General features: G+C 40.3%; 1 protein-coding gene across 2 annotated transcripts in view; it reads right to left on the reverse strand.

The window, feature by feature from the left end:
• The window catches only part of Tafa1 (TAFA chemokine like family member 1), a 535,401-nt gene that overhangs the window by 219,731 nt on the left and 288,205 nt on the right, over nucleotides 1-27,465 (reverse strand). The window lies entirely within an intron of this gene.

Here is a 27,465-nt window from a genome sequence, read left to right on the forward strand (position 1 = left end):
ATATATATATATATATATATATATATATATATATATATATATATATATCAGTCATATATCAGTCCCGGTATTAACATGGATGGCATCTGTCAATGTTGACAAAACTTAAACTTCAAAAGTACTGTAAATAATAAAGCAGTCATAGAGAGACGATCTCTCTGGAGCATGAGCTACTCGTAAGCATGATTTGCATATTGTGCTTACAGCTGTTTCAACATGAGCTGTTTGCTGTGGTTCATTAAAGTGATTTGGTTTGTCAGATTCCGGGATGATTGGAAGTTTGCATAGAGAAGTATTTAAGGGAGTTTTGTGATATTTTTGAATTTCATAGCAGTACATGTTGGGCATAACAATATTAAAGTGCATTCAGGAGTAAGGTGCAGTGGCAGAGAACCTACCCATCAGGCAAAAGGACATAGGTTCAATTCCCAGCCCCATAAAAATAATTCTAATGAAATGAATTGAGTACTACATCTTTAGAAGAAATTAACAGGGATTGAATTCATGAGAATCATCATTAATTAAATTTCAAACCCTTTTTCTCTATCTCTGAAAATCTCCCAAGAGAAAGCTCAGTTGAAGGAGGAGAGCCCTGTGCCTCTCCAATCTCAAGGGAGAGGGGATGATGAGCCTCCACCGCAACTCTGCATGGCAGAATCAAGCACTCACTGTCTGATTATGACTTTCTGTGGGATTTAATACGGTCATCTACAGCCTTCTTCTCATCATCTTCTGAGCAGATCCCATAAAATCTCATTGTCCTCTGGGACTGGCACAGGACACACAGGTTGGTATTTTGCCTTCCAGAAAGAACTCAGATAACCCATTTGTTTGGTTTTTTAAGTTATAATTTCCTTTTTTAATAATTTCTGGAAAATAATACCTTTATGATTTGTTACTTCTGGGAAACATTTTTTTTCCTCTGAGGCAAATTCCTTTAATAATGTCTTATGATTTCTGTTTTTCTAGTTATGTTGGCATGCACATAGTATAATCTGTATTTGTATAACTATCCTAAAACTCAAGAAGAAGACTCGGGAGTCAGCCCAAGTTTAGATTCATGGTGTACTCAGTGCTAAAATGTTTACTGTTTTGTTGAGATACAGGAGACAGGATGAATATCAGTAGCAATATGTTGTTGGCTATATAAATGGTGTTGGGATACATGTATTTATTATTGCCCTTTAATTATTGTGGCAGTATTATTTAACCTGCCATCACAAATAATAAGACACAGATTATATTTTACAATTGCCTATTTACCTTGGGATGGGTAGAAATTTTCACCTACAATATTTCAATAACCTCCCAGCCCAAATCCCATGCCATCCCCTTAACCATTTCTATCTGGGCTACCTTCCATCCATAATCTTATAAATACCTGCTTGTATTTTTCATCTTGGTGTTTCTTTTTTTTTTTTTTTTTAGTTTCATTAGATTTTTAATGTGGACCGTCACCCAGATTATTTTTCTCCCCTACAGGGAGTTATATTGGGACCATAATTTTTTTCTTTCCATTTCTTTTTTTTTCATTTTTTTATTTTATTAATAACACTTTATTCATTTTGTATTCCCCCATAAGCCCCTTCCTCCTCCCTTTCTGATCCCACCCTCCCTCCCCTTTCTGCATGCATGCCACTCCCCACTGATAGGGGAGGTTCTTCTCTCCTTTCTGATCTTAGTCTATCAGTTCTCATCAAAAGTGGCTACATTGTCCTCTACCATGGCCTGGTAAGGCTGCTCCCCCCTCAGGGGGAGGTGATCAAAGAGCAGGCCAATCAGATTATGTCAGAGGCAGTCCCTCTTTCCATTACTATGTAACCCACTTGGACACTGAACTGCATGCCATTGTTGGGGTCCTTACTCTCAGGCCACGTGGTTCCTTCTCCTAGCTAACCCATCATGGTGTCTTCTTTTCACCTCTATTTCCATCTGTCTCTCAGCTTCCCATGATTCTCCCATCCCAATTCCCTGAAACCTTCGCTCCACTGACCCCATTCTGCACTGACCAGGTTTTAGGCCTTTAATTAACCAATCAGGAATACATCTTAGGCAGATTTACACACAAGGATAGATCCATTTGGGTAGTATTCAGATCTTGTGGGCCAGTTATTAGCTCCCGACAGTGACAGGTCAGAAATTTAGAAAGAAAATGTAAACTTTTAAAACACATAAAGCAATTGTCTTACATGTGTGAGGCTCTGCAATGCTGAAGCAAAAATATTTTGAATATAGAAGTTAGTGCCAAATTCACAGATGAAGCTCCCCTCTAAGTGAAAGGTATCCCATTTATTGACTGGGAGCCAACAGAAATAGTAACTTGTGTGTGTCTGTGAAAGAGATAGGAAGAGTATGTGTGAGAGAGATACAGCGTGTGTATGTGAGTGTATGTGTGTATGTGTGTGAGTGCATGTGTGTATGAGTTGGTGTGCAAGTGCATGTCTGTACGAGGTTGTAGGGGTGTGTGTATGCACATGTCTGAATACGAGAGTGATGCTTTCTTTTTCAAAAGCTAGTCTGATTAAGAGAAAACATTGCCAGACATTTGTACCTGGCTGTATGGTTGACAGTATGGCAGGTGAATCTGAAGGGGGCTGCAGGAATGACAGGAACGAGTAGGTGTTGCAGCCATGGCTTTGCTGTAGTTCCATTGTGAAGCAGCAGATATCAATTCCCTTTCGGAACAAGAATGCAAGTAAAGCCTAGCTCTGAACACACAACCGTGCCCTCCATGGACAGGAACAGGTGTTCATGTTTGAGCTTCATAAGGAAAAGTACACTCGGTGTCTTACTCATATGTCAAGTATTGCTGTCTAATTGGACCAGGTGTTCAATCCCAGGGGTTGTTTTTCTCCTAACTACCTTTCGCTGGCTGTCATACAAAAAGCAACAATCAAACCCCAAGAGGAACAACAATCCTCAAGTCTAGAGAAACATGCAAGGAGGGCAGGAGTCATGTCAGCCGCCTGAGTCATCAGGTGGCTGCAGTGGAATGACTGCCTTGCTTGCCACAGTGGGAGAAGATTCCTCTTATTGGTCTATGTGTCTGGGCTCAAAAGTCAAGGCACCTTTGTCATTTCTTCAGGCTAAAATTAATAACCTAGTTTTCAAAAGAAAGGTGTTTGTCACCCATAGTCTAATAGCTTTTAGCCCCACCAGGACTGGGGCAAAGTGGCGAAGCCCAGACTAAGACCACAACCTCTTCACAGTGAGTCACATGGGCAAGTGCCCTAAGGCTGCCAAGTTAGGCACAAGTACCTTAGTGACTGCAGCGTGTTTTACTCTTTTCGTGAGAGTTGTATACAGATATCAGGCTTCTGTACTGCAAAAGGGTCTTACAACTGAGGAGCAGCATTCATATCATAAAACATCTTCATTAGTTTGATCATTTTTCTTAATTTATTGTAGCTTTTTCTACTTAAGCATATGTGATTCATTTATTATTTTAATAAGCTTCATGGAAGATCGAATTAAGATGTTTTATTTTAAGAAACTCATCATGGTAGAATTTTTTTCAGTGAGTAAAGGGAAAGAGAGCTTCCGAGGAAGGTCTGTAGAACACTGTGCTTTAAACTAGACACAAATGTGCTGTAGGATGTGACAGCAAACACACAAAATAACACGTGGCAGGAGATAGTGAGCAAGGAGTTTCCAAAGTAGACTCTGCAGGGAAGATGATGCTGTGCTCTCAAATGATCTGTTGTCATGTGTATTTGTTTGGTTTTAATTTGACGTGATGTTTTAAAGAATGCAAATTCCTAAGCATAAGATAAGCATCAGAAGTCACACTCAGAGACTACTTGAGAGCAGACACACACACACCAAAAAAAAAATGAAGAAAAGTTTTTAAGACATATGACTAAAATATATATAATTAACCATTACTTATTTCAAACATGAATCCAATGATCACACTACCAATGATACCTAACTGAATTTTAAAATAAGATTTGCAAAACCTTAAGGAACACAGACTGCTTCAACACTCAAAACTCTCAATCTGAAGTGAGCCAAGGAACAGCCCTAGACTATAGAGAGAAGCAGTGTGACTTAGCAGTCACAATGCAGATATAATTTCTATACATCTAGAATGGTTTCTGGTGACTTAGTCAAATATTCAAGCAATAATTCTCCTGTTTAAAAAAAATTCATGCTTGTTGATTAGGCTTTTTGACCCTGGCTTTCACTATGTAGTCCTATCTGGTCTCCAATCTCTGAGCCCCCTGTTTCATACTCTCAAGTTCTGGGGATACAAGTGCTCACTGCCACATCTGTCTTAAATATTGGGGGGGGGTAAAGGAGTCCCCACAAGGAGACCAACAAAGCTAAAAAAATCTGACCCCCGGGGCCCTACAGAGACTCATGCACCAATCAAGGACCATGCACAGAGAGGACTTAGATACCCTGCTCAGATGTAGCCAATAGGCAGCCCAAACTCCATGCAGGGGCTCCTCTGTCATGAACTCGGTTGCCTGTTCTTTGATAACTTCCCCCTGGTGATTCACCCTTACCAGGCCACAGAGGAAGAGGATCCAGGTAGTCCTGATGAGACTTGATAAGCTAGGGTCAAATGACAGGGGAGGAGAACTTCCCCTTTCAATAGACTAGGAGAAGAGGATGGGGGAAAGAGGGAAGGAGAATGGGACTGGGAGGAGTTAAGAGAGGGGGCTAAAATTGGGATATACAATGAATAAATTGTAAAAAATTTTAAAAAGAATACAAAGATAATACCAATCTTACCTTTGTAAAATTCAGAGAGTGATACTCAAATTTATTTGTCCAGTCAGAAGCAAGCAAAATAGTAACATTACCAGCCACTTTCAGAAAATCAAAATTGCTGGTCTTCTGCCTTTATAATACCAATGTCTTAGGAGCTTTATTTCTTGGCAAGAAATGGACAGAAAATGAAAATTTCAAGATTAAAACAAAACAAAACATAAAAACAACAACCCAAGCCAGGTACTATGGTGCATCCCTGTAATCCAATCACTTGGGTAGGCAGAGGCAGGAGGATCTCTGTGCTTCGAGGCCAGCCTGGTCTACAAAGTTAGTCCAGGACAGCCAAGAATACACAGAAAATCTCTGTTTAAAAAAGAATCCAAACAGTTTTGTTGTCTTTCTTTTGTGCTTTGTTTCTTTTTTTTTTTTTTAATTTTTCTTTTTCTTTTTAGTTACAATTTGTTAACTCTGTGTCCCAGCTGTATCCCGCTCCCTCATAACCTCCCCCTCCCCAACTCCCTCCCTGGTCTCCTCCCTGCCCCTTTCCAAGTCCACTGATAGGGGAGGACCTCCTCCCCTTTCATTTGACCCTGTTTTATCAGGTATCTTCAAGGCTGGCTGCAAAGTTCTCCTCTGTGCTCTGTGGCCTAACAGGACTGCTCCTCCCCTGGGGGGGGGAGGTCAAAGAGCCTGCCCTTGAGATCCTGTTAGAAATAGTCCTTGTTCCCCTTACTTTGGAAAACTACTTGGTTACTGAGCTACCACGGGCCACATCCGAGCAGAAGTTCTATGTTATATCCATAGATGGTCTTTGGTTGAATGTCAGTCTCAGAAAAGACCCTGTGCCCGGATATATTTGGTACTTGTAGAGCTCCTATCCTTTTCATATCATACTAATTCCCCTTCTTTCATATGATTCCCTGCACTCTGCCAAGGTTTGGTTATGAGTCTTAGTGTCTGCTTTGAAACACTGCTAGGTAGAGTCTTTCAGATGCCTTTTGCGGTAGACTCCTGTCACACATTCAATGCACATCCCATTTGTCTTTCTAAATGAGGATTGATCATCTTCACCCATGTCCACTTTCTTGATTATCTTCTATAGATGTCTACATGCAGAAAAATGAAAATAGATCCATATTTATCACCCTGCACAAAACTAAAGTCAAAGTGGATCAAAGACCTCAACATAAAACCAGATACTCTAAATCAGTTGAAAATAAAAGTGGGGAACAGCCTAGAACTCATTGGCACAGGAGACACTTCCTGAACAGAACACCAACAGCACAGGCTCTAAGAGCAACAACTAATAAATGGGACCTCATGAAACTGAAAAGCTTCTGTAAAGCAAAAGACACAGTCATCAAAACAAAACGACTGCCTACAGATTGGGAAAGAATCTTCACCAACCCTTTATCTGACAGAGGGCTAATATCCCGTATACATAAAGAACTAAAGAAGCAGAAAAGCAAGAAACCAAGTAATCCCATTAAAAAATGGGGAACGGAGCTAAACAGAGAATTCTCAAAAGAGGAACATCAAATGACAGAGAAACTCTTAAAGAAATGCTCAACCTCATTAGCCATTAGGGAAATGCAAATCAAAAATGTAAGGTGAGATTTCACCTTACACCCATCAGAATGGCCAAAATGAAAAACTCAAGGGACAACACATGCTGGAGAGGTTGTGGTGAAAGGGAAACCCTCCTCCATTGCTGGTGAGAATGTAAACTGGTACAACCACTTTGGAAATCAATCTGGTGCTTTCTCAGACAATTAGGAGTAGTGCTACCTCAAGACCCAGCTATACCACTCCTAAGTATATACCCAAAATTTGCTCAAGTACACAACAAGGACATTTGTTCAACCATGTTTGTAGCAGCTTTATTTGTAATAGCCAGAACTTGGAAACAACCCAGATGTCCATCAACAGAGGAATGGATACAGAAATTGTGGTATTTTTACACAATGGAATACTACTCAGCAATCAAAAATGAGGAAATCATGAAATTTGCAGGTAAATGGTGGGATCTAGAAAAGATCATTCTGAGTGAAGTATCCCAGAAGGAGAAAGACAAACTTGGTGCTTTGTTTCTTAAATTTTATTACAAAATGGGAATTTTTTCAGAATTGCCTTGAAATCATGCACTGTTTCTGGGGAAAAATTATAAAGAATCTGGTAGCAATCTAAAAACAAAAAATATTCAGAATGTATTTAACTTCACTGATCTCTAGTGAAGACCTTGGCTTCTCAGTATTTAGAACAAAAACTTCCTCAACTCTCCATATAAGCTAGAAGGACAATAAAGAAGGACATTCAAATGTTGGTGAAGAAAAACTTTGAGAACAAAATAGTGTGTTTTTCTCAGAGAAAGACATAACAATTTTATAATAATTAGCATATAACAATGTCTTTCAGTTCTTCATCTCACTGACAAAATACACATACTACACGATTTCCAGTGATGCATTTTATGCATGTTTCTATATTTTTTATTGATAAATATATCCTACACTAACTTTGAAGGTTTCCTGGAGCAAGGGGTATTTCTGCTAATTTGCACAAATGAGCCTAGTGGCTAGCAGCAGACTTGACTTCCCACTAATGTGAGACAGAATGTGTAATTCCAGGAGCATCTGGAACTCTCATCTTGCCAGGCTAACACTGAACGCATGAGACATAAAAATTAATAGAAAACCTGAGTCATGTTGTCACAATTTGAGGACCAAACTGAACCACCTTTAAGGCAGGAACCTCCTGATGGGCTCCATATTTTGTGGTTAACAAATTTCTATGTATATTTCTCCCACTGCTAAGAAAGTATATCGTCGGAACCCAAGCCTCAAAGAGAACAAATATTTGCAGGGAGCCATGTGGAAATTGTAGTGTGCAAGGAAATGTATCTTTGGGTATTCCACGGTGAACATCTGAGCCTCTTTTCCACATTTGCATAACGTTCTAAGGAACATATTTTTTTGTCATGAAGTAGAGAGGAGTTCAAATTTTTCTTGGCCACTTGGAGATGTGGAAGAGTCCACATGAGAATTAAATGAGATAATTTAGACTGAATGCTCTGGTTTCAGTGGGTGGTCAGTAAATAATAATCATTACGTTGGCTTCTTTTCTCCTCTCACCTTCAGAAAGATTGGGTTTGCATACAAGTTTTTGTTTCGAAGTTTACATTAATAAGCATATTCTGCATACATTCTGAGCAGGGACATTGTGCTTGAGCTGCACACTAAGGGTGCAGTGGAAAGCAGACTGAGTGAGCAAATCCTCCATTTGCCCAGACCTTACGTTGTGATGGGGGAATTGAATGACAACCTACAAGGAATGTCAGGCACTGTAAAGTTGCTGCAGCAAGGGGCTAAGAAGGTCAGCAAACGTGTGGGGTTAGGAGAGAACTTAAACAGGGAATCTAGTTGAGCTTAGATAGGGCAAATGGTTGGAAAGCTGAATTGTGGCCCGTGGTTTTCCCTTGATTTAGTAAATTAGTCTCATCTGGACACGTTGGTTCATGAGCGTGGCTTGCGATGACAAGAAAGACATAACATGGAATGGACCCCTGTGAGATGGTGAACCTTAGACCAAAGGGTCAAGAATTTGTAAGGATGTAAAAGAAATGCTGAAAATTAAAGCAAATGTTTCTTGGAATCGTCACGAATGCTAAGGAAGTAAGGAAGTAAGTCATTCAATTGTTGGTAGAGATAAGCTTCAAGAACCCTCTACTTTCCTGACAGGAGGTTTTCTGGTTAGCATTTTGTCAATTTGACGCAAGCTAGGTTCATCTGAGAAGAGGGAACCTCAGCTGGGGAATTGCCTCCATCAGACTTACTTACAGACTTGCTTGTGGGGGGATTTTCTTAGTTAATGGCTGGCATAGTGGGGGAGGCAGGCTACTGTGGGCTGTGCCGTTCCTGGGTTGGTGGACTTGGGTTGTGAAAGCAAACAGGCAATGGACAGCAGTCCAGTAAGCAGTGTCCCTCTGCTAGCTCCTCAGTTCCTGTGACCATGTTTACGCCTTGAGCTTCTGCCTTGGCTTGCCTCAATAACGGACTGTCATGAGAAAGCGTAAGCCAAGTGAACCTTTTCATGACCGAGTGGCTCTTGATTATGGCACTTATCACAGCAACTTACAGTGGACTAGAACAGGAAGACATAACCTCTTTATGATAATTAGCATCTAACAGTGTCTCTCAAGTACAGGGGTTACAACACATCTGCCTTCACATATGTCACTTGAAGGTATGTAAGGTGTCAGAACAAAAGTGAGTGCTCTGAAGCAGGAACCAGACCTTATGAGCAGAGACTGGCCTTCAAAAAGCCTTAAACCATTATAAAGGCATCTGCCTACTACACCAGCCATTCTGATTAATAGGTCTGTGCAAGTGATAGCAAAGTCACTGGGAAAGGAGGTGAGACTAGAAAGGAGTAAGAGTAAGAAAAAAAAGCACACATATTTAATCTTTATGGGACGATATAAGCATTTCATTTAATAAAACTAAACTAAATGTAGCAATTTACTGTTTGACCCATCTAGAGGTGATAATATATTAATGAAGGCTGAATGAAAGATAAAGTCAGATTGCGCCGGAGACAATTGTTTTAGGGACAAAGCCTCCCTGGCGCAGCGCAAAATAGACAATGGTTCAGAATCACAGAGTTCTCGGTTTGAAATGTTATACCATTATGAGTTTAAATGTATAATTATTTTGGAATATTTATGAAGGTGAAAATATTATATTAGAAATCAATGAAGTGATGAGGGCAATTATGAGCCCCTGTTGCACTGAAGGTCTTTATTCTGTTGCTGTTGTGCATCGTCACATAACCTCAACTCTAGCCTAAGCTTCACCGTCTCACTAGGCTTCAGCCCTCACCATTATGGAGCCAGTCATTGCACGCTATTCTCTCATACATCCTTCAAGTCTTCAGATGAGGCTGATAGGCTAAATCAAGAACGAAGTGTGGCTTACACTTCAGTGTCTTAGTTCTTTCCAATCTTTTAGACTATCAAGTTAAGCAAATGCATAGTAGATAGTAGACACAAAAGAGAAATAGTTTTAGGGGAAAGTAAAGGCATTTTCTAGGATTAAAAAAAAAAGCTGAAACTTGACAAAGCCACGCATCTTGTGAATTTGATAATGTTAACGTGTCAGGTCACGTGTGAAGGCATGTCATGTATGAACGCATGCAGATACACTGCTGAATGCAGGACTGAGGATACACTCAAGTCCTAACTCATAACACTGGGCTTGTCAGGGTCAGAGCTTCTCTTGTAGTATTTTGGCAGGAGTGAAGATATGATAAAGAAACACTTGTGACCCCCCCCCATTGCCTATCAGAATATTGAAACAATGAATACTCCCAAACTGGAATTTCTGTATGAAACTCGTATTAGGAAAAGAAAAGGGCTGAAGGCTGGGAACATCCAGAGTGGGTACATAACTCTTGGAATGAAAATTATGCCTTCCCAGGTGATTTCACAGGAAAGACGGAAGCCACGATAATGACGTGTCAGTGGCAGTTGGGACTACACCTTCACTAAGGCCTCTATTAAATCTTGAACATCATGTCAGCATCCAAAAGATAGACTTGCAGGGTGGTTTACTGGAACTCTTTGCTCCTCTTCTGAAATGTGGTCACATCGCCACTATTAATTTGTCTCTTTAATTGGCCTATTAAAGAAGGGTGGCTGAGACTTGCTTGTTAGGCTGCCAGTGCCCAGGATCTCACCTTAACAATACCGGCAACATCTGTATACTTAGAGATTTTCCTACAAGATCACTGTGATCTTATGTGGTAGCACAAGCCTTTAATCCCAGCACTAAGGAGGCTAGAGGCAGGAAGATCTCTGTGAGTTCAAGGCCAGCCTGGCCTACAAAGTGACTTCCAGGACAGCCAAGGATAATAAGATACTACACAAAAGATTTCAGATTATCTCTCGTGTCTTTGATTTTGTATCCCATGATTGTGTAAATATTTCTGATCTAAGTTAATGTAAATATTTCCAAACTTTTGAATAATATTGGTTTTCTGTCATCATTTTATCATAAAATGGTCTTAGGAAATGTAGGAAAAGCTACGGTTTGCAATGTTGACTATGTCTACTGGTATGTGCTTGACAATGAATTAACCTTGTAATATTTTTATCTCAATTATACACTATTAGCATTGTACCAAAGGAGAAATCAAGGTCTACGGATGCTAAAGAGCTTTCTAATGTCACACATAAGATATGGTACGGGTCCATGTTTGATCCAAAGACCTAATAAATAAATAAATAGATAGATAGATAGATAGATAAATAACAATAAAAAGCCAATCAACGAGGAATTCTGTCTTGTATACAAAGAGAGACAGAGTACTTTTTTATTGTTTTTTCCATAAACAAATGGTAAATATTTAAATAGATACATAACTTTAACATAGTTGAATAATTTCATAATGTATGAATGAAGCAAAGCATGTGCTGGCTCATTAATGTGTGTAATTTTGCTTTTACGTATCAATTAAAAATCAATTAATAGCAATGAAAAGTGCTCAGAAAAGGAAGGTAAATATTTGGAATAAAAATGATTAAAATATGCTAATGAAGTTGAAATTAGTCTTGGCATGAACAAGAAGTGAAATTGTTGCTGGGATACAGACACTGGAGAACTCTCACCCCACCCCGCAGCTGCCTGACTGCATGTTCAGCACAAAGTACAGATGCCCCCTTGGTTTAGACAGAACCAGAGGAAACAGGATGCAGTGTCTGAAACTTTCACATAGAAAAACTCCAGACAAGTTGTCATCCACTGAGGTCTGGTTCACTCCTGAGGTTGGATTCCTTAATGAATTTTCGTGAGACAGAATTTAAACTATAGAGCCCAAGTGTACATTTGACAGCATGTAACTTTAAAGAACACACACACACACACACACACACACACACACACACACGAACACTCAAATGCACAAAATACAACTGTGCACGTACACATACACACAACTGGATGGTTTTTCTTTCTTTTTTTAAAAAAACTATCTATGCATGTGTGGAAATTAAATTCAAGCAAACTCTCTGGGGTGAAATGCTAGCCTTGAATGTTTCAAAGTTAATAGCACTCTGATAATTACTGTCATTTAATTAAGTTTTTGCAAGGTCAAACCCACAGAGATACTTGCTATTTCCCCTTAGGCACTAAGTCCACTGAAAGAATAAGCCCACATATAAGGAGGAAATGCAAAGGCACACAGTGAGGATATTAAAGAATCACAACAGAGTAAGTGCCAACCATGGCTTTCCTCTGAATCATATCCAGGCACTGCTGAATGGACAGAGGCTTTCATTCATCTACTGCTTCTTTTCAGGAATCTGAAGTTCCCTAGATTATATTTTCTGTATAACAATCACAGGATTATTTAACTACTGTAATTGCATATTTTCCTGTTTTCTCTTCTCTTTCCCAGTCATTAAAGGGATTTAGTTGGTGATTTAATTATACTTTAAAATCCACATGTTTCCCACATAGGGCATTATTCAATTAGTCACAACAGTCCTGGCTTGTAACCAGATCCAATTAACATGGAGAAACTGAGGCATGGAGGCTACCTAGAACCTGTTTTTCTTGCACAGTGAGAAATGGGCAGATGAGCATATGTGCCAGTTTTCCTTTGGCTTTTGTATTTCTTTCCTTTTTTTTTTCTTTTTAAAAAAATTATTTATTATTATCATTTATTACAATTCATTCAATTTGTATCCCGGCTGTGTCCACCTCCCTCCTTTCCTCCCAATACCACCTTCCCTCCCTCTTCTCTCCCTATGCCTACTGATAGGGGAGGACCTCTTCCCCTTCCATCTGACCCTAGCCTATCAGGACTGGCTGTATTGTCTTCCTCTATGGCCTGGCAAGCTGCACCTCCCAGGGGGAGGTGATCAGAGAGCCTGTCACTGAGTTCATGCCAGAGAAAGCCCCTGCTCCCCTTACTAGGATACCCACGTGGAGACTGAGTCTATGGGCTACTTCTGAGCAGGGTTTTAGGTCTTTCCATGCATTGTCTGTGGTTGGATTATCAATCTCTGCAGGGCCACCAGGGCTCAGTTTTATTGGCTCTGTTGGTCTTCTTTTGGAGCTCCTGTCCCCTCCAGGTCTTTCTATCTCTTCCTTCTTTCCTAATATTTCCTGCACTCTGCCCAAAGTCAGGCTGTCTCAGCCTCTGCTTCGAAACCTCAATCAGTAGAGTCTTTCAGAGGCTGATTGTAGTAGGCTCCTGTCCTGTTCTCTGTCTTCTTCTGCTAATAGAAAAAATGTCTATTGCATTTTTTCTTCTGAATGAGGATTTAATGGCTCCACTATGGCCTGTCTCTGTATCCTGATTGTCTATGCTCTTTCACTGACAGACTCTTCTAGGGTTGTAAGACAAATTCCTCTCCCCTAACCACCCACTTCCACCGAATAATTATAATTATTCACTGTGGCTAGGAATTTATTAGACAATCTCTATAATTCTCAGGCCTCTAAGGTGCCTACTATTTCTGGACAGAAAATTATAATTTTTTTTTCACTTTTTTTTCCCCTATGATCTAAGATTTTATTATAGTTTGAATTCCCTCCCACTGAAAGGGAATATTAAAGTCCTAAACTTCATACACTACGCTGTAAGTTATACTGGTATATTGCCACGTTCTGTTTAAGCTTGTTGAAGTGGTGGGTGCTCTTATCACAGACTCTAGCATGTTTAAATATCCCCCAAAAGCACACATACAGGGGTGAGTTGAGACCCCAGTACCTGCAACATGGAGAAGGAAGAACAACAAAGCAGCTCCAAAGTGAAAACACGGTGTCCTTGAGAACAGCTGAAGGGAAACCATTTCCAGTTATGGCTGCTATTGTCTACCCCATGATAACAAACAAACAAACAAACAAACAAAATGGCTGCAGCAGAAAAGAAACAGCAGAGAGGCTGCTCCACTCTGTTGAGAAGTCTCCATTGGAATCTCCAGGGAGACCGTGTCAGCAGGGGTTTGCTGCTCATCCCTGCTAAATATCTGAGTGTTCCCAGTTTGACAGTGCTACCTTTCTGCTCCTATTTGTTGCCAGGACTCATATTCAGGACTCCAGCTGGCTACTCTAATGTAGCAGGGGATCTGTAAGCTCTCGATTTGATTATATTGCCTCTCCCTCTCCTTTGATTTCTCAGTCAGGCTAGCCCAGTTGTGTCTGCTAGCTTTGGCGAGCACCCAATTTGGTGATGTTTTGGTATCTATCTGCTACTTCTCAACATGGCATTCACTGCTCATCTTACTTTTGCTTGCTATGTGCCTAATAAACTCATTTCAACAAAAGCATGGCTATAATAGATAATTTTGTGGATTGCATAGAATATTCTGGAACCTGTAATGGGGATTTTTCTTGGAAGATTGTATCTGCACAAATATCTGAGATCATTAGAATGGACTCAAATCCACTAATACCAGAACCCTTGTAAAAAAGAAAATAACAGACAAAAGATATTCAAAGGACACGAGGGCAGCCATAGACACTAGAGTAATGAAGTTAGAAAGGTTCAGGTGGAAGAGGGTTAGAGGACAGTAAGTAGGTAAGCAAATCAAAAGCAGGTTCCCCGGGATGCAGCCTCTTGTTCCCTGCAGACATTGTGAGGTAGACCATCAGGAGGGTGTGGGGTGGGTATCTAAACAGGAACAATGTGGGGAAGGCAAGAACTCAGGGTTCCTGTAAAACACCCGAGCTGGAACCTGCTTTGTGGACTTTCAGCCTTAGGAAGGCTAAGGCTGTTGTGTTCCTGTTCTCCTTGGCTTGGTTTTCTATCTTTCCTGATCACTCAGTTCTTTGTCCGTACCGGAGAATAAGATTGGCAAACCACTAGACAACTGCCAGCACACCCATGACATCAGAAACTTACAAGCAAAAGCTGAACGAAGAGAGGATTTCATGCAATCTTAGATGGGCCTGCCTGTACACATTAATTCTAGGCATCTTTAGATTTCAGGAAGATCAAGTTCTAAACTTAAAATTATCCAATTTGTGGTTGTATTTTCAAATCATGGTGACCAAGATTCTATTTGAGTTGTACAAGGAGACATTAAATGGAAGAATCTGGTCAAGAGCAGCTACTACAAGGTATGCAAAAGCAAATGAAAACCCCAAACAACCCAATACACTTTCCTTGGCCATTATTTCCTCTGGTAACTTCACTTATTTTCTTACCCACTAACTAATCAATTCATCACCATCCGGTGGGATTTCATTTACTTATTTCTTTATTTAGAACTCAGTTTAAATTGCCAAGTGTCTCTTCAGATTTTCTAAATATTCTCTGTAATACATTTCAGTGGTTGTTTGAAAAGAATAATCTAGAAGAATGTTACACAAGGCTTATCTCACTTCCTGGGTACCACAGTATGATTATCACTCCCTGATTAGCACAGATTCTGGGGTGAGATATTATCCTCAAACCTTACAGGAATTTTTATGTCTTGGGGGTACATAGGTTTTGCTCTCAGATCCAAGTCACATCCTCCCTTTAGCTTATTAAGAGAAAAGAAGTATACATGGGAAAAAAATCCACACTGCTGAAAGATAAACTGATAGCCAGAAATGCCTTTTTTTTTCCTCAGTTCAAATGTAAACATGATTTCAAAACGATTCTCACTATAGTTAGAAACTTGCTTGCTTGAACTTGAGCTTTTAAGAAACAAAACTCTACATCATTTGAATTTTGGATCGTTGATTCTAAATGCGACCTTCTTCTTCACATATGCTCATAACAGGAATATATCATCTAAATCACACAGCTATTGAATATTTTCTACTTTAATATGCAACAGGATAAAAATATGGTTAGAATGCTTCCACAGGCTTTTAGAAACCTTCATTTAGCCATATTTAAATATCCAGCTTCATATTTCTATCATTTTGAAATAGCTCTGCCTTATTCTTTGTGGGTAAAACTATTACGGCACACTCCAATTTTCCGCTAATGCAATGTCTACCTTTGTCAAGACACTTCATTGTGGGTGCATCTTAAACACTTGAAATTCCAGTGAGTTTCCAGTGAGACAAAAGGAGGTAAAAAGTATTTTTAAACCGTTTTGGTAAAAAGAAGGGCTGTGATTTTCTAGCCACTTTCAATGATACATGAGCAAACTGACGAGTTTTGTATGAAGTTTGGTCCTTGTGATCTGTTTCGAATCTTCCCAGGAGATTTTCCTAACAGGAAGAACTGAACAAAAATTCTTTGGTTTATCACTTCTGGGGAAAACAAATGGCTGCCTCTGTGTGTTTATGTTATGGCCCTCCTTTCTCTAATCTCCTTCCATTTGTGTCAAAATTTGCAACTTTTTATTATTATTATTAATTATTATTATTATTACAGCTTTATTATTAGTATTATTATTATTAAATCTCTGACTTCTGCTTGGAGCACCTGGGTTCTGGAAGCTTCTTCCACCAAAACATGTGGAAAGATGAAATGAATGTCAACATGAACACTCCTTGTGAACTTTATGTACTGGGAACTCAGCCGTCGGCAGAATGTTGCTCAGTGCTGGGAGCTCACCCATCAGTATGTGTTTAAAGGTGAGGACACGATGGTGGGGACATCACCATCATGAATGGTGAAAACTTTGGAGCGACGGGGTCATAAATGCTCTGACTCTTTAAACAGAATAGTGTCATCATCTTGGAAGTGTCACATGGGTCATAAATGCTCTGCCTCTTTAAACAGAATAGTGTCATCATCTTGGAAGTGTCACATCATCTTGGAAGGGCAAGTAATGAAAGGACAAGTTCAGTCCCTTCCCCCTTTCTGTCTCACACATGTGCTTCACTGTCCTTACGCCCTTCCTAGGGGACAAGGTCGGAAGGCTGTCATCCGACACTGGGTACTTATCCTTGGAGAGCACACTTTTCAGAACTGAAAGAAATACATTTTTCAGCCTGCGGCACATGCCCTTAATTCTAGCACTTAGAGAGGCAGAGGCAGGCAGATCTCTGTGAGTTTGAGGTCAACCTGGCCTACAAAACGAGTCCAGGATAACCAAGGCCAAACAGATAAACCCTGTCTCAAAAAACAACAAAAGAATTCCTTTTTTTAATTTATGTGGAGGCATCTGTGTGTCTGTGCATGAGTTTTTGCACATGAGCTCAGGTGATTGTGGATGACAGAGTTGGGATCCAGATCCACTGGAGCTAGAGATACAGGTGGTTGTGAGCTGCCCAGCAGGGGCTCTAGAAACTGAACTCAGGTCCTCTGCAAGAGCATTAATATTCTTACCCACTGAGCTCTCTCTCCAGCATAATCGCTGGTCTTTTATTACTGTCTGTGATATTCTGTTACAGCAACACAAAGAGAATAAGGCAGACAGTCGTCTGGAAATGTCTCTGTGTGTGGACCTGCTCCTAAAGTAAAGTTGCTCTCATTCAGGATGGAGTGGTGAAATCTTACAGCAATGCTAAGGATGGAAATGGCCTGTATTTATCAAGCACTTTCTATGCACCAACGACCTGGGTACATACTCTCATGAGAATTGAGGTTATCATAACTATCCGATGGTATACATTATTAACACTTTTCTCATTTAATGAGAAGACTGAAATACAGGGGTTGAGTAGCCTCACCAGGATTGCTCTCAGCCAGTAAAGAGTGGAGTTTTGATGGAACACAAGAATTTTTATTCTTTATTTTAAATCTAGATCATTAGTCTCATTTTACAAACAAAAAATCCGAGGGTTTTGAGATTATTTTCTGTGCTGGTCCATATAGTTGTCAAATGGCAAAATGGGCCTGAGAATTCAAGCCTACCAGACTCTTAATCGGGCTCCAACCCTTGTGGACTCAACTGTATCACCTGTGCAATTCATTCAAAGGTATTTACTGAGTTCCCTATCCAAGGTGTTTGTGGATGTCACAGATGCCGGCACACAACAGCAAAACGGCAGACGGAGAATCTGCCCTTGGGAACTCGAGTAACAGATTAAACGGACTGAAGAAATTTTAGAAAACACGTAAAGGGAAAAAAAAAAGAAAAGAAAAGATGAGTGGGGAAAAAAGAGCTAAGAAGAAAAACAAGGAAAGCAGGATGTATGAATGATGTAATTGTCATCGGCCATGAGCTCTAGATGTCTTTTCTTTTCTTTTCTTTTTTTTCTTTCCGAACAGTGCCCTGTCATTTGGAAAGGCACAGCATGAAGAGGTCATGATGGACCCTGACAGGAGAGCCCAGGGAATTCCCAGGGAGTGGGAAGCCATGTTGGATGCGTGCAGTGACTGATGCATAAGGCCCCGTCAGTGCATTTTCACCGACTTCCTGGGGAATTTCTCGTTCTCGAAAGCATGTGGTACAGATGTAAATAAGCGCTTCATCCTGCCCAGGACTTCTGTTAATGAGCTAAGACTACATAATTATTACTTCAGCCTAGCAAATTTCAGCTAGAAATACGTATCTCTTCCTTTAAAAAGGAGGGGCAAACATTTGATCTTTTGCAAAGATCCTCAAAGTCATGTTACCTACATAGTGAAAGAGACACTGTGTAATAAATTCCGAATACTTTTTCTTTATTATGTAAATAAAAATGGGTGGCAGAAATCCATGAAAAAAGTAAAGCGAAGTGACTACGCACTGGCTAGACCTACCAATGAACTAAGGATCCAATAAGTGAGCTGATGATATAAATACGAATAAAATTATTATAAAAAGTCTGTCTCCAAAATATGTACATTTACCAAATGCCATCATTTTTCAACATAATCTCTCTTTTAATGTGGGCCTGGACAGTTAAGCGATGTTCTTTCTTGCTTTCCCACGGAAGCACCAGCTGTCAGTCAGTTCTCAGACTTCTGACAGTTTTCAGTGTTGGCTGAATCTCCAATGTTAGTTTTTATCTCGGCTATGACCCTTTTAACATACATAGTTCAGATGATGCTCTTTTTTATTATTAAAAACAAACTCCTGCCTTCCATAGAGACACGTACTTCCTGCTTAACTTTGCTTTGCCAATGGTGGCCCAGCTAAGAGTCGCTTTGCCTCTCATCATCTGTTAGCCTTTCGTTAGTTTATTGTTCGTACTTGGACCACTTCTCCTGGGCTTTGAGAGACCTATTTGTGAACTGTTCTTTCATCTTTGGTTTTTCACATAGAAAACCTCTTAGTGGCTCCTAGGGAGACAGTTCATCTTGCAAACACTTGCCTCGCAAGCCTGGGGACGTGAATGTGAAGGTGCTATCGCCAGAAACTATGTGAAGATACTCAGCGTGACTCTGAGCACTAACAGTCCCAGAACCAGAGAGGCAGAGCCAGGAGGCCCCTAGAGCTCACTAGCTGACTCTGTGAGCTCCAGACCAATAAGAGTTAGATGGCCCCTGACAAACTGCATCCCTAGTTGTTCTCCAATCTCTCTACTCAGGTATGTATGTATGAATGTATGTATAGCACATCCACCTGTACACATAAACACACACACTTAATACAACAGCCAGGCAAGGTTTTTTTTTTCAGTTCCATCTAAGGGGAAGAAGATAGTGTGAATCTACACAAAGAAGCACTCTGTGTGAGGACACTGAATGGGGCTCCAACGTGTCCTAAAGAAAAATCCGAAGGTATGAGATTACACAATGTGCTACCTATTGTGTGAGGAGAATGTAAATAAAAAGGAGACTAACATGGCTCATATTTTTAAGAGAAATTACTAGAAGTACATGGGAAATCGTGAAAGTGACTATTTACAGGACAGAGAAGGGAATGAATAGGACTAGAGGTAGGCTTAAAATCTGGTTTAATACTGATGTGTTAACCTTCTTGGCCAGAAGGATACACTAACTTTAAAAAATGCTTACATATCTGTGGGTCCATACATGTGAAAAAAATTTCAAAAACTTGCACACACACACACACACACACACACGTTATGCATAAAAATATAAAAGCTTAAACTGGGTATTGTGCACATTCCTATAATCCTAGGACTCAAGAGGTATAGATAGAGGCAAGAATATCAGGAGTCCAAGGTTATTCTTGACTACACAGAGAGATCTACATAGGCCAGCCTGGGCTGTAAGAGACCTCATCTCAACCCATATTAGCCCCACACCCAAAGGATAAACAAAATGGAGGATCTAACCATCAACCCAGCGGAGGATTCTAGGATTAATAAAGCAAGCAGATGATAAGCTGACTCTAGAGTATAAAAGCTGTTCCCTCCCAGAGACTCTTCACCCACTGTCTCTTTCTTTGGATCTCTCCCCTTTGTTCATTTCTTTCTTCTTCTGTGCTTTTGTCACTTCATCTATTCTATTCCCTCAGCTATAAGATTTTCTATCACCATTACAACTACCCTCTGATGCCTTCTTTTCTGCCTCCTGGATTTTATTCCATCCTCTTGATTTCCCACTCTTGCTTCTTGATGTATTGCACATAGATTAACATTCATTTTTTAGTGGTTATCCATGATCCCCTGGTTCCCTATTCTTTGTGGCTGCTCATTTCCAACTATCCTACTGAGATATATCTGATCTCTAGTTGAAATTCCTGTGGGAAAGACCACAGTGGCTCCACCAGCACTGGGGTCTATCTCTGGGCACTTCCAGGGTGGCAGAGTCCTTGACTTGCTCTGTAATTGTCAGGCTCTTAGGGGGGCTTAAGGAAGAATAAATTCCCTCTACATCTGCCAAAAGCAGATGAAAAATTACCAGCGTGTTAGCGAATCGGAAATGTTCTCCAAATTCAAAGTAGTAATTCAGCCTGAGAGGAAACTTGTGTGTGTGTGTATGTGTGTGTTTGTGTTCGGAAATGCTCAAAAAGTCTAAATAATATGGCTTGCAAAGAATATGAAAAATTATAATAAGCTCTTAGCAAATGAAACATAAAATAAAACAGCACTATGAGAAAATGCTAGACCTACTGAGATGATTTGCTTGAGTTTTAAAACAAACAAAAATATTAAGTCATTAGAAAGATGTAATCTGTGCATGGAGAAAAATTATTGAGGTAGAAGACCAGAGAAATGTCGGAACAATGAGTGTCACAAAGCCCACTGACAACAGAAAAAGAAAACCATGCTGCAAGCTGTCGGCAAGTGTTCAGTGACATCAGCAGTGTCATGCCATGCCTGGTGTCTGCACTAAGAATGTTCTGTCTGTCAGAATCTCTGGCAAGGTATTTGAAAGATAAAGGTGGCTGAGTCCCACCCAAGGCGACAGACTCATTCTCAAGAAATTGGTAGTGGCTATGTGTTTCCACTATAAAATATCATCAAATTCATTGAAAGTCTCTGGAGGGGACTAAGATAAAGGTCTATAATTAGGAGTGACTTTTGTGAAGCTATAACAAGAAGTTTCTATGTTATGTCTTTCTTTATCTTCTGTCTCTGTCTCTCTTCCCTCCCTCCTTTTTCTCTCCTACCGTTCTTTCTCCCTCCCTCCCTCCTCATTATTGGTAAAGAAATGATGATTTAACCCAGGGACTTATATTGGGCAAGTTCTCTGCCACTGAGTTGTATCTCCAGCTCTCTATGATGTTTTTGTTGTTGTTTTGTTTTGACTAATTTACAGGCTATTGATGGTTTAGGTAGCTGTAACAGGATATGATGGTTTAGGTAGTTGTAACAGGATACGATAGTTTAGGTAGCTGTAACAGGATATGATGGTTAGGTGGCTATAACCAGATGGTGATGGTTTAGGTAGTTGTAACAAGTCAGTGAGCAGAAGCCCCCTTATTGCCCTGGGTACTTACTTGCATGGCTGATTCTGACAGAGACTACCAAGTTCTTTCGGATTGGCCTACTTTTCTACTTTTCTTCTTTCCTGGTCATTCTAAGTTATGTTTCTGTCCTTTTTCTTGGCTCCAGCTACTTGGGCTTGTCTGATGCCCTCAGATATACTCTGCTGCCTCCTACCTCCAACCTGGGGCATATAGTGTTCAATATAACCGGAAGAGCCACATTCCTTCTCTCTTATGGCCTAGTGAATAATTTTTTTCATGTTCTCTTATCAGTTCAATCAGAGAAGAGTCTCAGATATTCCCAGTTAGGTCATTGTCTTAGTTACTGGTCTATTGTCAGGAAGAAACCATCATGACCAAGGCAACTTATAAAAGCATTTAATTAGAGACACACTTACAATTTCAGAAAGTGAATCCATGATCATCATGGCAAGGAGCACAGCAACAAACAGGCAGGCGTGGTACCAGAGCAGTAGCTAAGAGCTTATATCATATTTACAAAATGGAGGCATAGAAAGAAAGAATGGGTATGGTATGGGCCTTTGAATCCTCAAACCCACCCCCAGTGATATACTTCCTCCAACAAAACAATACCTTCTAATCATTCCTAAAGAGTCCCACCAACTAGGGACAAAGCATTCAAATAAATAAATCATTTGATCTGACATCACCCAGTATTACTCTTCTCCCTGCCTGTATGGTGGTTATGGGATGCACAGGTCTGCCCAACTAGAACAAGCTCCTGGAGAGCATCCTACCTTTTTTGTGATATTCTAAGCACCAAGTACAATCTTTGCTCAGGGGAAGGGTTCAGTATAAGACATATGAAGTTGAAGGCACAGGAGAACAGCTCATAGGTGAAACAGGAAGTGTACCTGCCATGCAAGAAGTCAGTTCCACAGGGTCTTGGGAACCAGCTGGATGAACCCCATTGCGGAAAGGAATTCCGACTTAGTCTCCTTGAGGGTCTTACATCACTTGGTACTTGTGTTCTCTTCCATGATAATACGATTGTATCCAGTCTTTCTCTGGCTGCTTAGCCTGAAAATACTTGGATGGATTTTTCATCAAATTCCAAAGATATGTTTGGGATTATGAGATCTAAATAGAGATTTCAAGGCATATGTGACAGAAATTCATTTACGGGGTTCTTGGGAACAATTCAGTTGAAAAGCTAGTATTTCTCCAGAGAGGCTAAAGCTGAAAAAACTATTCACGTGGAGAGACATACCACATGCTCTGACAGGCTGTAGATAGGAACAACAAGCCTGAGTCTCACGCAAAGCTAAAGAAAGTCTGTAAAATATGAAATCCAGATTTCTGTGGCTCACATGGGCTCTGAGGTTGAGTTCTACTTTGTGTATGTGTGTGTGCGTGTGTGTGTTTGTGAGTGTATATGTGTGCACATATGCACGTGTGTGTGGCAAGATTTGTACATGCACTTACATTCAAGTGGGTATAAAGGCCAAAGGTTGATGACAAGTGTCTTTGTCAGTTGCTATTCTGGTTATTGGTTGTCAACTTGACACACACCTAGATGGGAAGAGGGATCTTAACTGATGTTTCCATCAGATAGGCTTTTAGGCAAGCCTGTGGAACACTTTCTTGATTAATCACTCCTGTAGGAGGAACTAGGCCCCTGCTGGCAGTGCTGGCCCTGGGCAGGTAGTTCTTGATGGTAGAAGAAAGCAGGCTGAGCAAGTCCTGGGAGGCAAGTCAGGAAGCACTGTTACTCTGTGGCTCTGTTTCAGTTTCTGTCTCCAGGTTCCTGCCCTGACTTCCCAGAGTGATGGAGTATGACCTGAAAGTTGTAAGATGAAACATATTTTTTCCTCTTTAAGTTGCTTTGTTTCGGTGTTTTACCACCACAGCCATAGAAACCTAACTAAGACACTTGTGCTCCACTCTATCTTTTGAGACAAGGTCTCTCATTGAACCTGAAGTTATCTGGCAAAATTGGCTAGCAAATCATCCCCAGGATTACTCCTGTCTTCACCTTCCCAGTGCTGAGGGTCACTGGTACTCATTGACAGGGCCAGCTTCTTCCACAGATACTAGAGATGTGAGCTCAGGACCTCAGGACTTTGCATAGCAAGCACTTTACCAACTCAGCCATCTCCCTGCTGACTTGGATTCTCTTAAGAGCTAGCAACATAATTACTGGAGTTTCTGCAGCAATTCCCACGTGCAATTACAATGGCAGAGCTGCAAAGAGAACTGAGCTAATTTATTATCTAAAGAAGACCATTCTTTTGCCATGTGCTCTGATTCTTGTAACAACAACAACAAAATTATATGTGCCTGCTGAATACAAAACTGAAACACTAGAAAATTCTCTAGAGTGAAACTGGGAAGATCTTCCACTTTCCACCCATTTCTGTGGGAATAAACATACTTGACAGTTTTATGTGTACATTTTCCTTTTAGACCCACACACAAGTCCATACACACATACCCCACTGTGACAATCTTGTCACTTCTGTCTTCGTGAAAGACCGAACAGTCTATTTTTAATTTAAAAACACGTCTTAGAACTTATAATCAGGATAAAAGCATGGACTTTTCAATCAAGAAGCATGAAAAAGAGTTGCTTTAAAAAGCTACCAACCCACTGCATTTTAGCTATAGGATTTATAATCAGCATCACAGTAAGGGAGACGAGACAGTTTCCTTCTGCTTCTATAAGTGCGGTAGGATTGATTAAAGAATCTCTAAGCCATTAAATCTTTCCATATTGCTGCATTTTAAATGGATTGTGTTTATGTTACATTTTGCAGGTCACTGGCCCTAGGAAACACCCACCTCAACTCTCAGAGCAAACATATGCATTTAGAGCGCTGAAGCTAAAGGAACCAAACTAGGGCTTGGAGAAGGTAGGTGACCTGAGTGAGGGTACACAGTGAGGAAACAGAAGATGCAGGGTTTGGACCTGGAGCTGAGGAGGCAGACGATTCGTGCCTAGAGCTGCTGAGCTAAATTCAGATGTTTTCCTACGTCACGTGTGCAGTGACCACTCACCTTACTGTGGCCACTGCGCCCACGAAGCTCGACTAGCTGCTGAGGAAGCTATGGTTTTGATTCGACCTAACTGGAATAAAAAATTTAAAGTGGAAGTATTATAAATATTTTTTTTCCTCAAACACTAGGTTTATTGTTTTTAGAGCCAGAACATAGATATGCTGGGAGTCTCAAACACACACAGGTTTTCAAAAAGTTTGCATAATTCTGTATGAACTTAAAAAAAAAAAACAACAATCATTAATAAAATCTACACTATGTGTTGAAATGATAGTTTAGAAATGCCATTGTAAATAAAATATACATATATATATTTACTTCTTAAAACGTGGTTACGTAAGATTTTAAAATTATATGTAGAATACATATTTCCTTATATCGGGCAGTGCAGGCCTGAGGTACCTTGTCCCATTGATTTTTGGATCTCTGGGAGATCTGTGCCTGCAGCACATTATAATTTGAAGATATTTATTTTTACTGCATAATTTGACAACTCAGAATATTCTAAGGCTTCTAAGACAAAGAACGACCCAAACAAACAGAACGTTGGAGCTAATTTTCCTCACTGCTGGGAGTGTGGTTCCTTAACGTTCTGAGCGTATTTCAGTCCAAATGAAGAAAATCCCTACATCTTAATCGATAGCTTCTCAAAGATATTCTCTGTGCTCTGATCAAAGCCTGTTCTTTGTGTTTTGACAGGATTCACCTCTCTCTGAGACCTCGTTCATCAGGCAGCTTTAGGGAGCAGTCCCTAGGAAAGCCTCAAAATGAAATGAAAACGACCTTTCCCACCACAGTTCCCAACTGTTTTCCTCGCAGGCCTCCAAACACCGGCTTCCAAACACCAACTTCCTTTCTCACAGGAAGAACTAGGGTGCCAACCACGAATGAACGCTTCAGGGAGAGGAAGGATGCTGCTCGCGATGAGTAAGCACCCAGACAAAGCACCCTGCTAAGTCTTGGTATGTGCAATATCTCATTCAGTGCTCACAGAGGCTCAAGATGAAGATTCCACTAATAATCACGACCATTGTTAGTTTGTGTAGTGTCAGCTGGCTAGAAAGAAGATTTGGGCCCTTGTCTCTTGGAACCAGGGTAAATTTTTTAATGTTTATACTTTCATCCACCCTCAAGGTGTCGGTGAGGTTCATCTAGCAAAGATGCTCTGAACGTCAAGTCTTAGAGCAGTGTGAGAAGCCAATGAAGATGTGGGTGTCACTGCCACATGCTTTCAGAGTGTGGTACTTTGTCCTTGGGTGAGGGTGCATAATTTTCATTTTTCAGTCAAACTACTCCATCACTTTGGCTTACAGAGTAGTGAAACTTCTGGTGAATGTTTTCAGCCTTATGTTGTAGAGGTTAACACAAACCAGGATATTAAAGAAAAAAGAAACGGCACAAGCTCATCCTTCTATATCCAAAATTTAAAGATGGCACAGATTGCCAATGTAGCTTTTGAGAGAATCCATGAGAAAGTGATGAGAAATAGTCAGTGAACTGCCCTTTAAGCTAACATGCAAATGAGAGTAGGGAAGTGACTAGGGATCTTTTTTTCTTTTCTTTTTTTTTGACTACTGCCAGTAGCTCACAGGAGGTCAATAAAGAGCCAAAGATTACAGAAACATTTACATGAAACCTAATTCCTGTGTGCATTAGATTCCCAAGAGCTCTGAACTGGTCCAGAGATGATATATGTTGACAACCAAAAGATCAGGAGGAGAAGCCAGAGAGAAATGACACAGAAATGAGGGCACACACTTCTCTAAAGCTCCAGGTAAGTTAAGACTGAATATGGGGAATTCTCTGTGCATAGGTCAATGAGTGCAATACAAACCCACTTGATTGGACATTTACAGTGTACAACATATGCTATGACACATTTAGAGGACAAGACAATTATGCCTATGTTTATTGGGGCAGGAGAAAATAGAATGATGAGAAATGAGTGAAAAACTCAATTTACATTTTTCAGGAATACAGGCTGCTGGGGATAGTTCTGAGAATATTTTGCTAGAATTCTGGATGAGAGCCTTGCTATTACTGGCTGGTCTTCTGTCCACACAAGCTAGTGTCACCTAGAAAGAGGGAACCTCAACTGAGAAAACGCTCCCCTGAGATGAGCTTGTAAGCAACTCTGAGGAGCATTTTCTTCATTCCTGATTCATGGGGGACAGATCAGCTCACAGGGCACGTGGTTCTTATGGTATAAGAAAGCAGGCTGAGTAAGCTCCCTGCATGACCTTAGAGAGGTTTTCCCCCATCAAGTACCTCAGTTTCCTGATCTCCAGTCCCTCATTCTTCCTTTTATTTCTTGGTGGCTTTTCCTCTAGGTAGAATGGCTTGCTTGAGCTTTCTCCAATGTACAGTATCCACCTTACTGAGAACCAACATAGCTAAATTATCTACTTAGCATATCCTCTCAAATCTACTCAAACAAACAGCCATTTCTTCTAAAAGATAATCTACACATACCCAAGTTTTCCTTTCCTCATGTCTCTCAAGCATGGTCTTTGATACTTCATAGTTCACCTTGTGGCTCTATTCTCTTCAGCATTGTTTTGTAATGAGCTCATTCTTGACACTTTTCTTTCATGTCTTAATGGAGAAGCAGTAATGTCTGGTACCATATTACACCAATGCTAAACTATATGAAAATGACTTGCTTTTCTGTTATGGAAGCCAGGATCCTCTAAACACATAGATAGGTACTCACTGGGAAGAAAAGACTTATTAAGTGTGATATATGGGTTTTTAAGCACATGAACATAGTTTTTCTCATAACGGATACAGCATTGCTTAAAATGTCCCACACTCTTTTTATGCAAAATGGGTAGGATATCTCCATCCTGTACTACTTGAATATTCTTCCTCTACTTCCCCTTTAATATGATGACTTATCTTCATAAGATTACTTGAACAGTAGCACTTAAGGTAGCTAACTATACATGCTATGAGGCAGGCAGCTCCATGGCCACCATCACATTAACTTTTGGCTTTAGACAAGGCTT

The sequence above is a fragment of the Psammomys obesus genome, unplaced genomic scaffold (genome assembly GCF_907164565.1).
Source record: "Psammomys obesus unplaced genomic scaffold, mPsaObe1.curated_primary_1811, whole genome shotgun sequence".
In the NCBI taxonomy this organism is placed as follows: domain Eukaryota; kingdom Metazoa; phylum Chordata; class Mammalia; order Rodentia; family Muridae; genus Psammomys; species Psammomys obesus.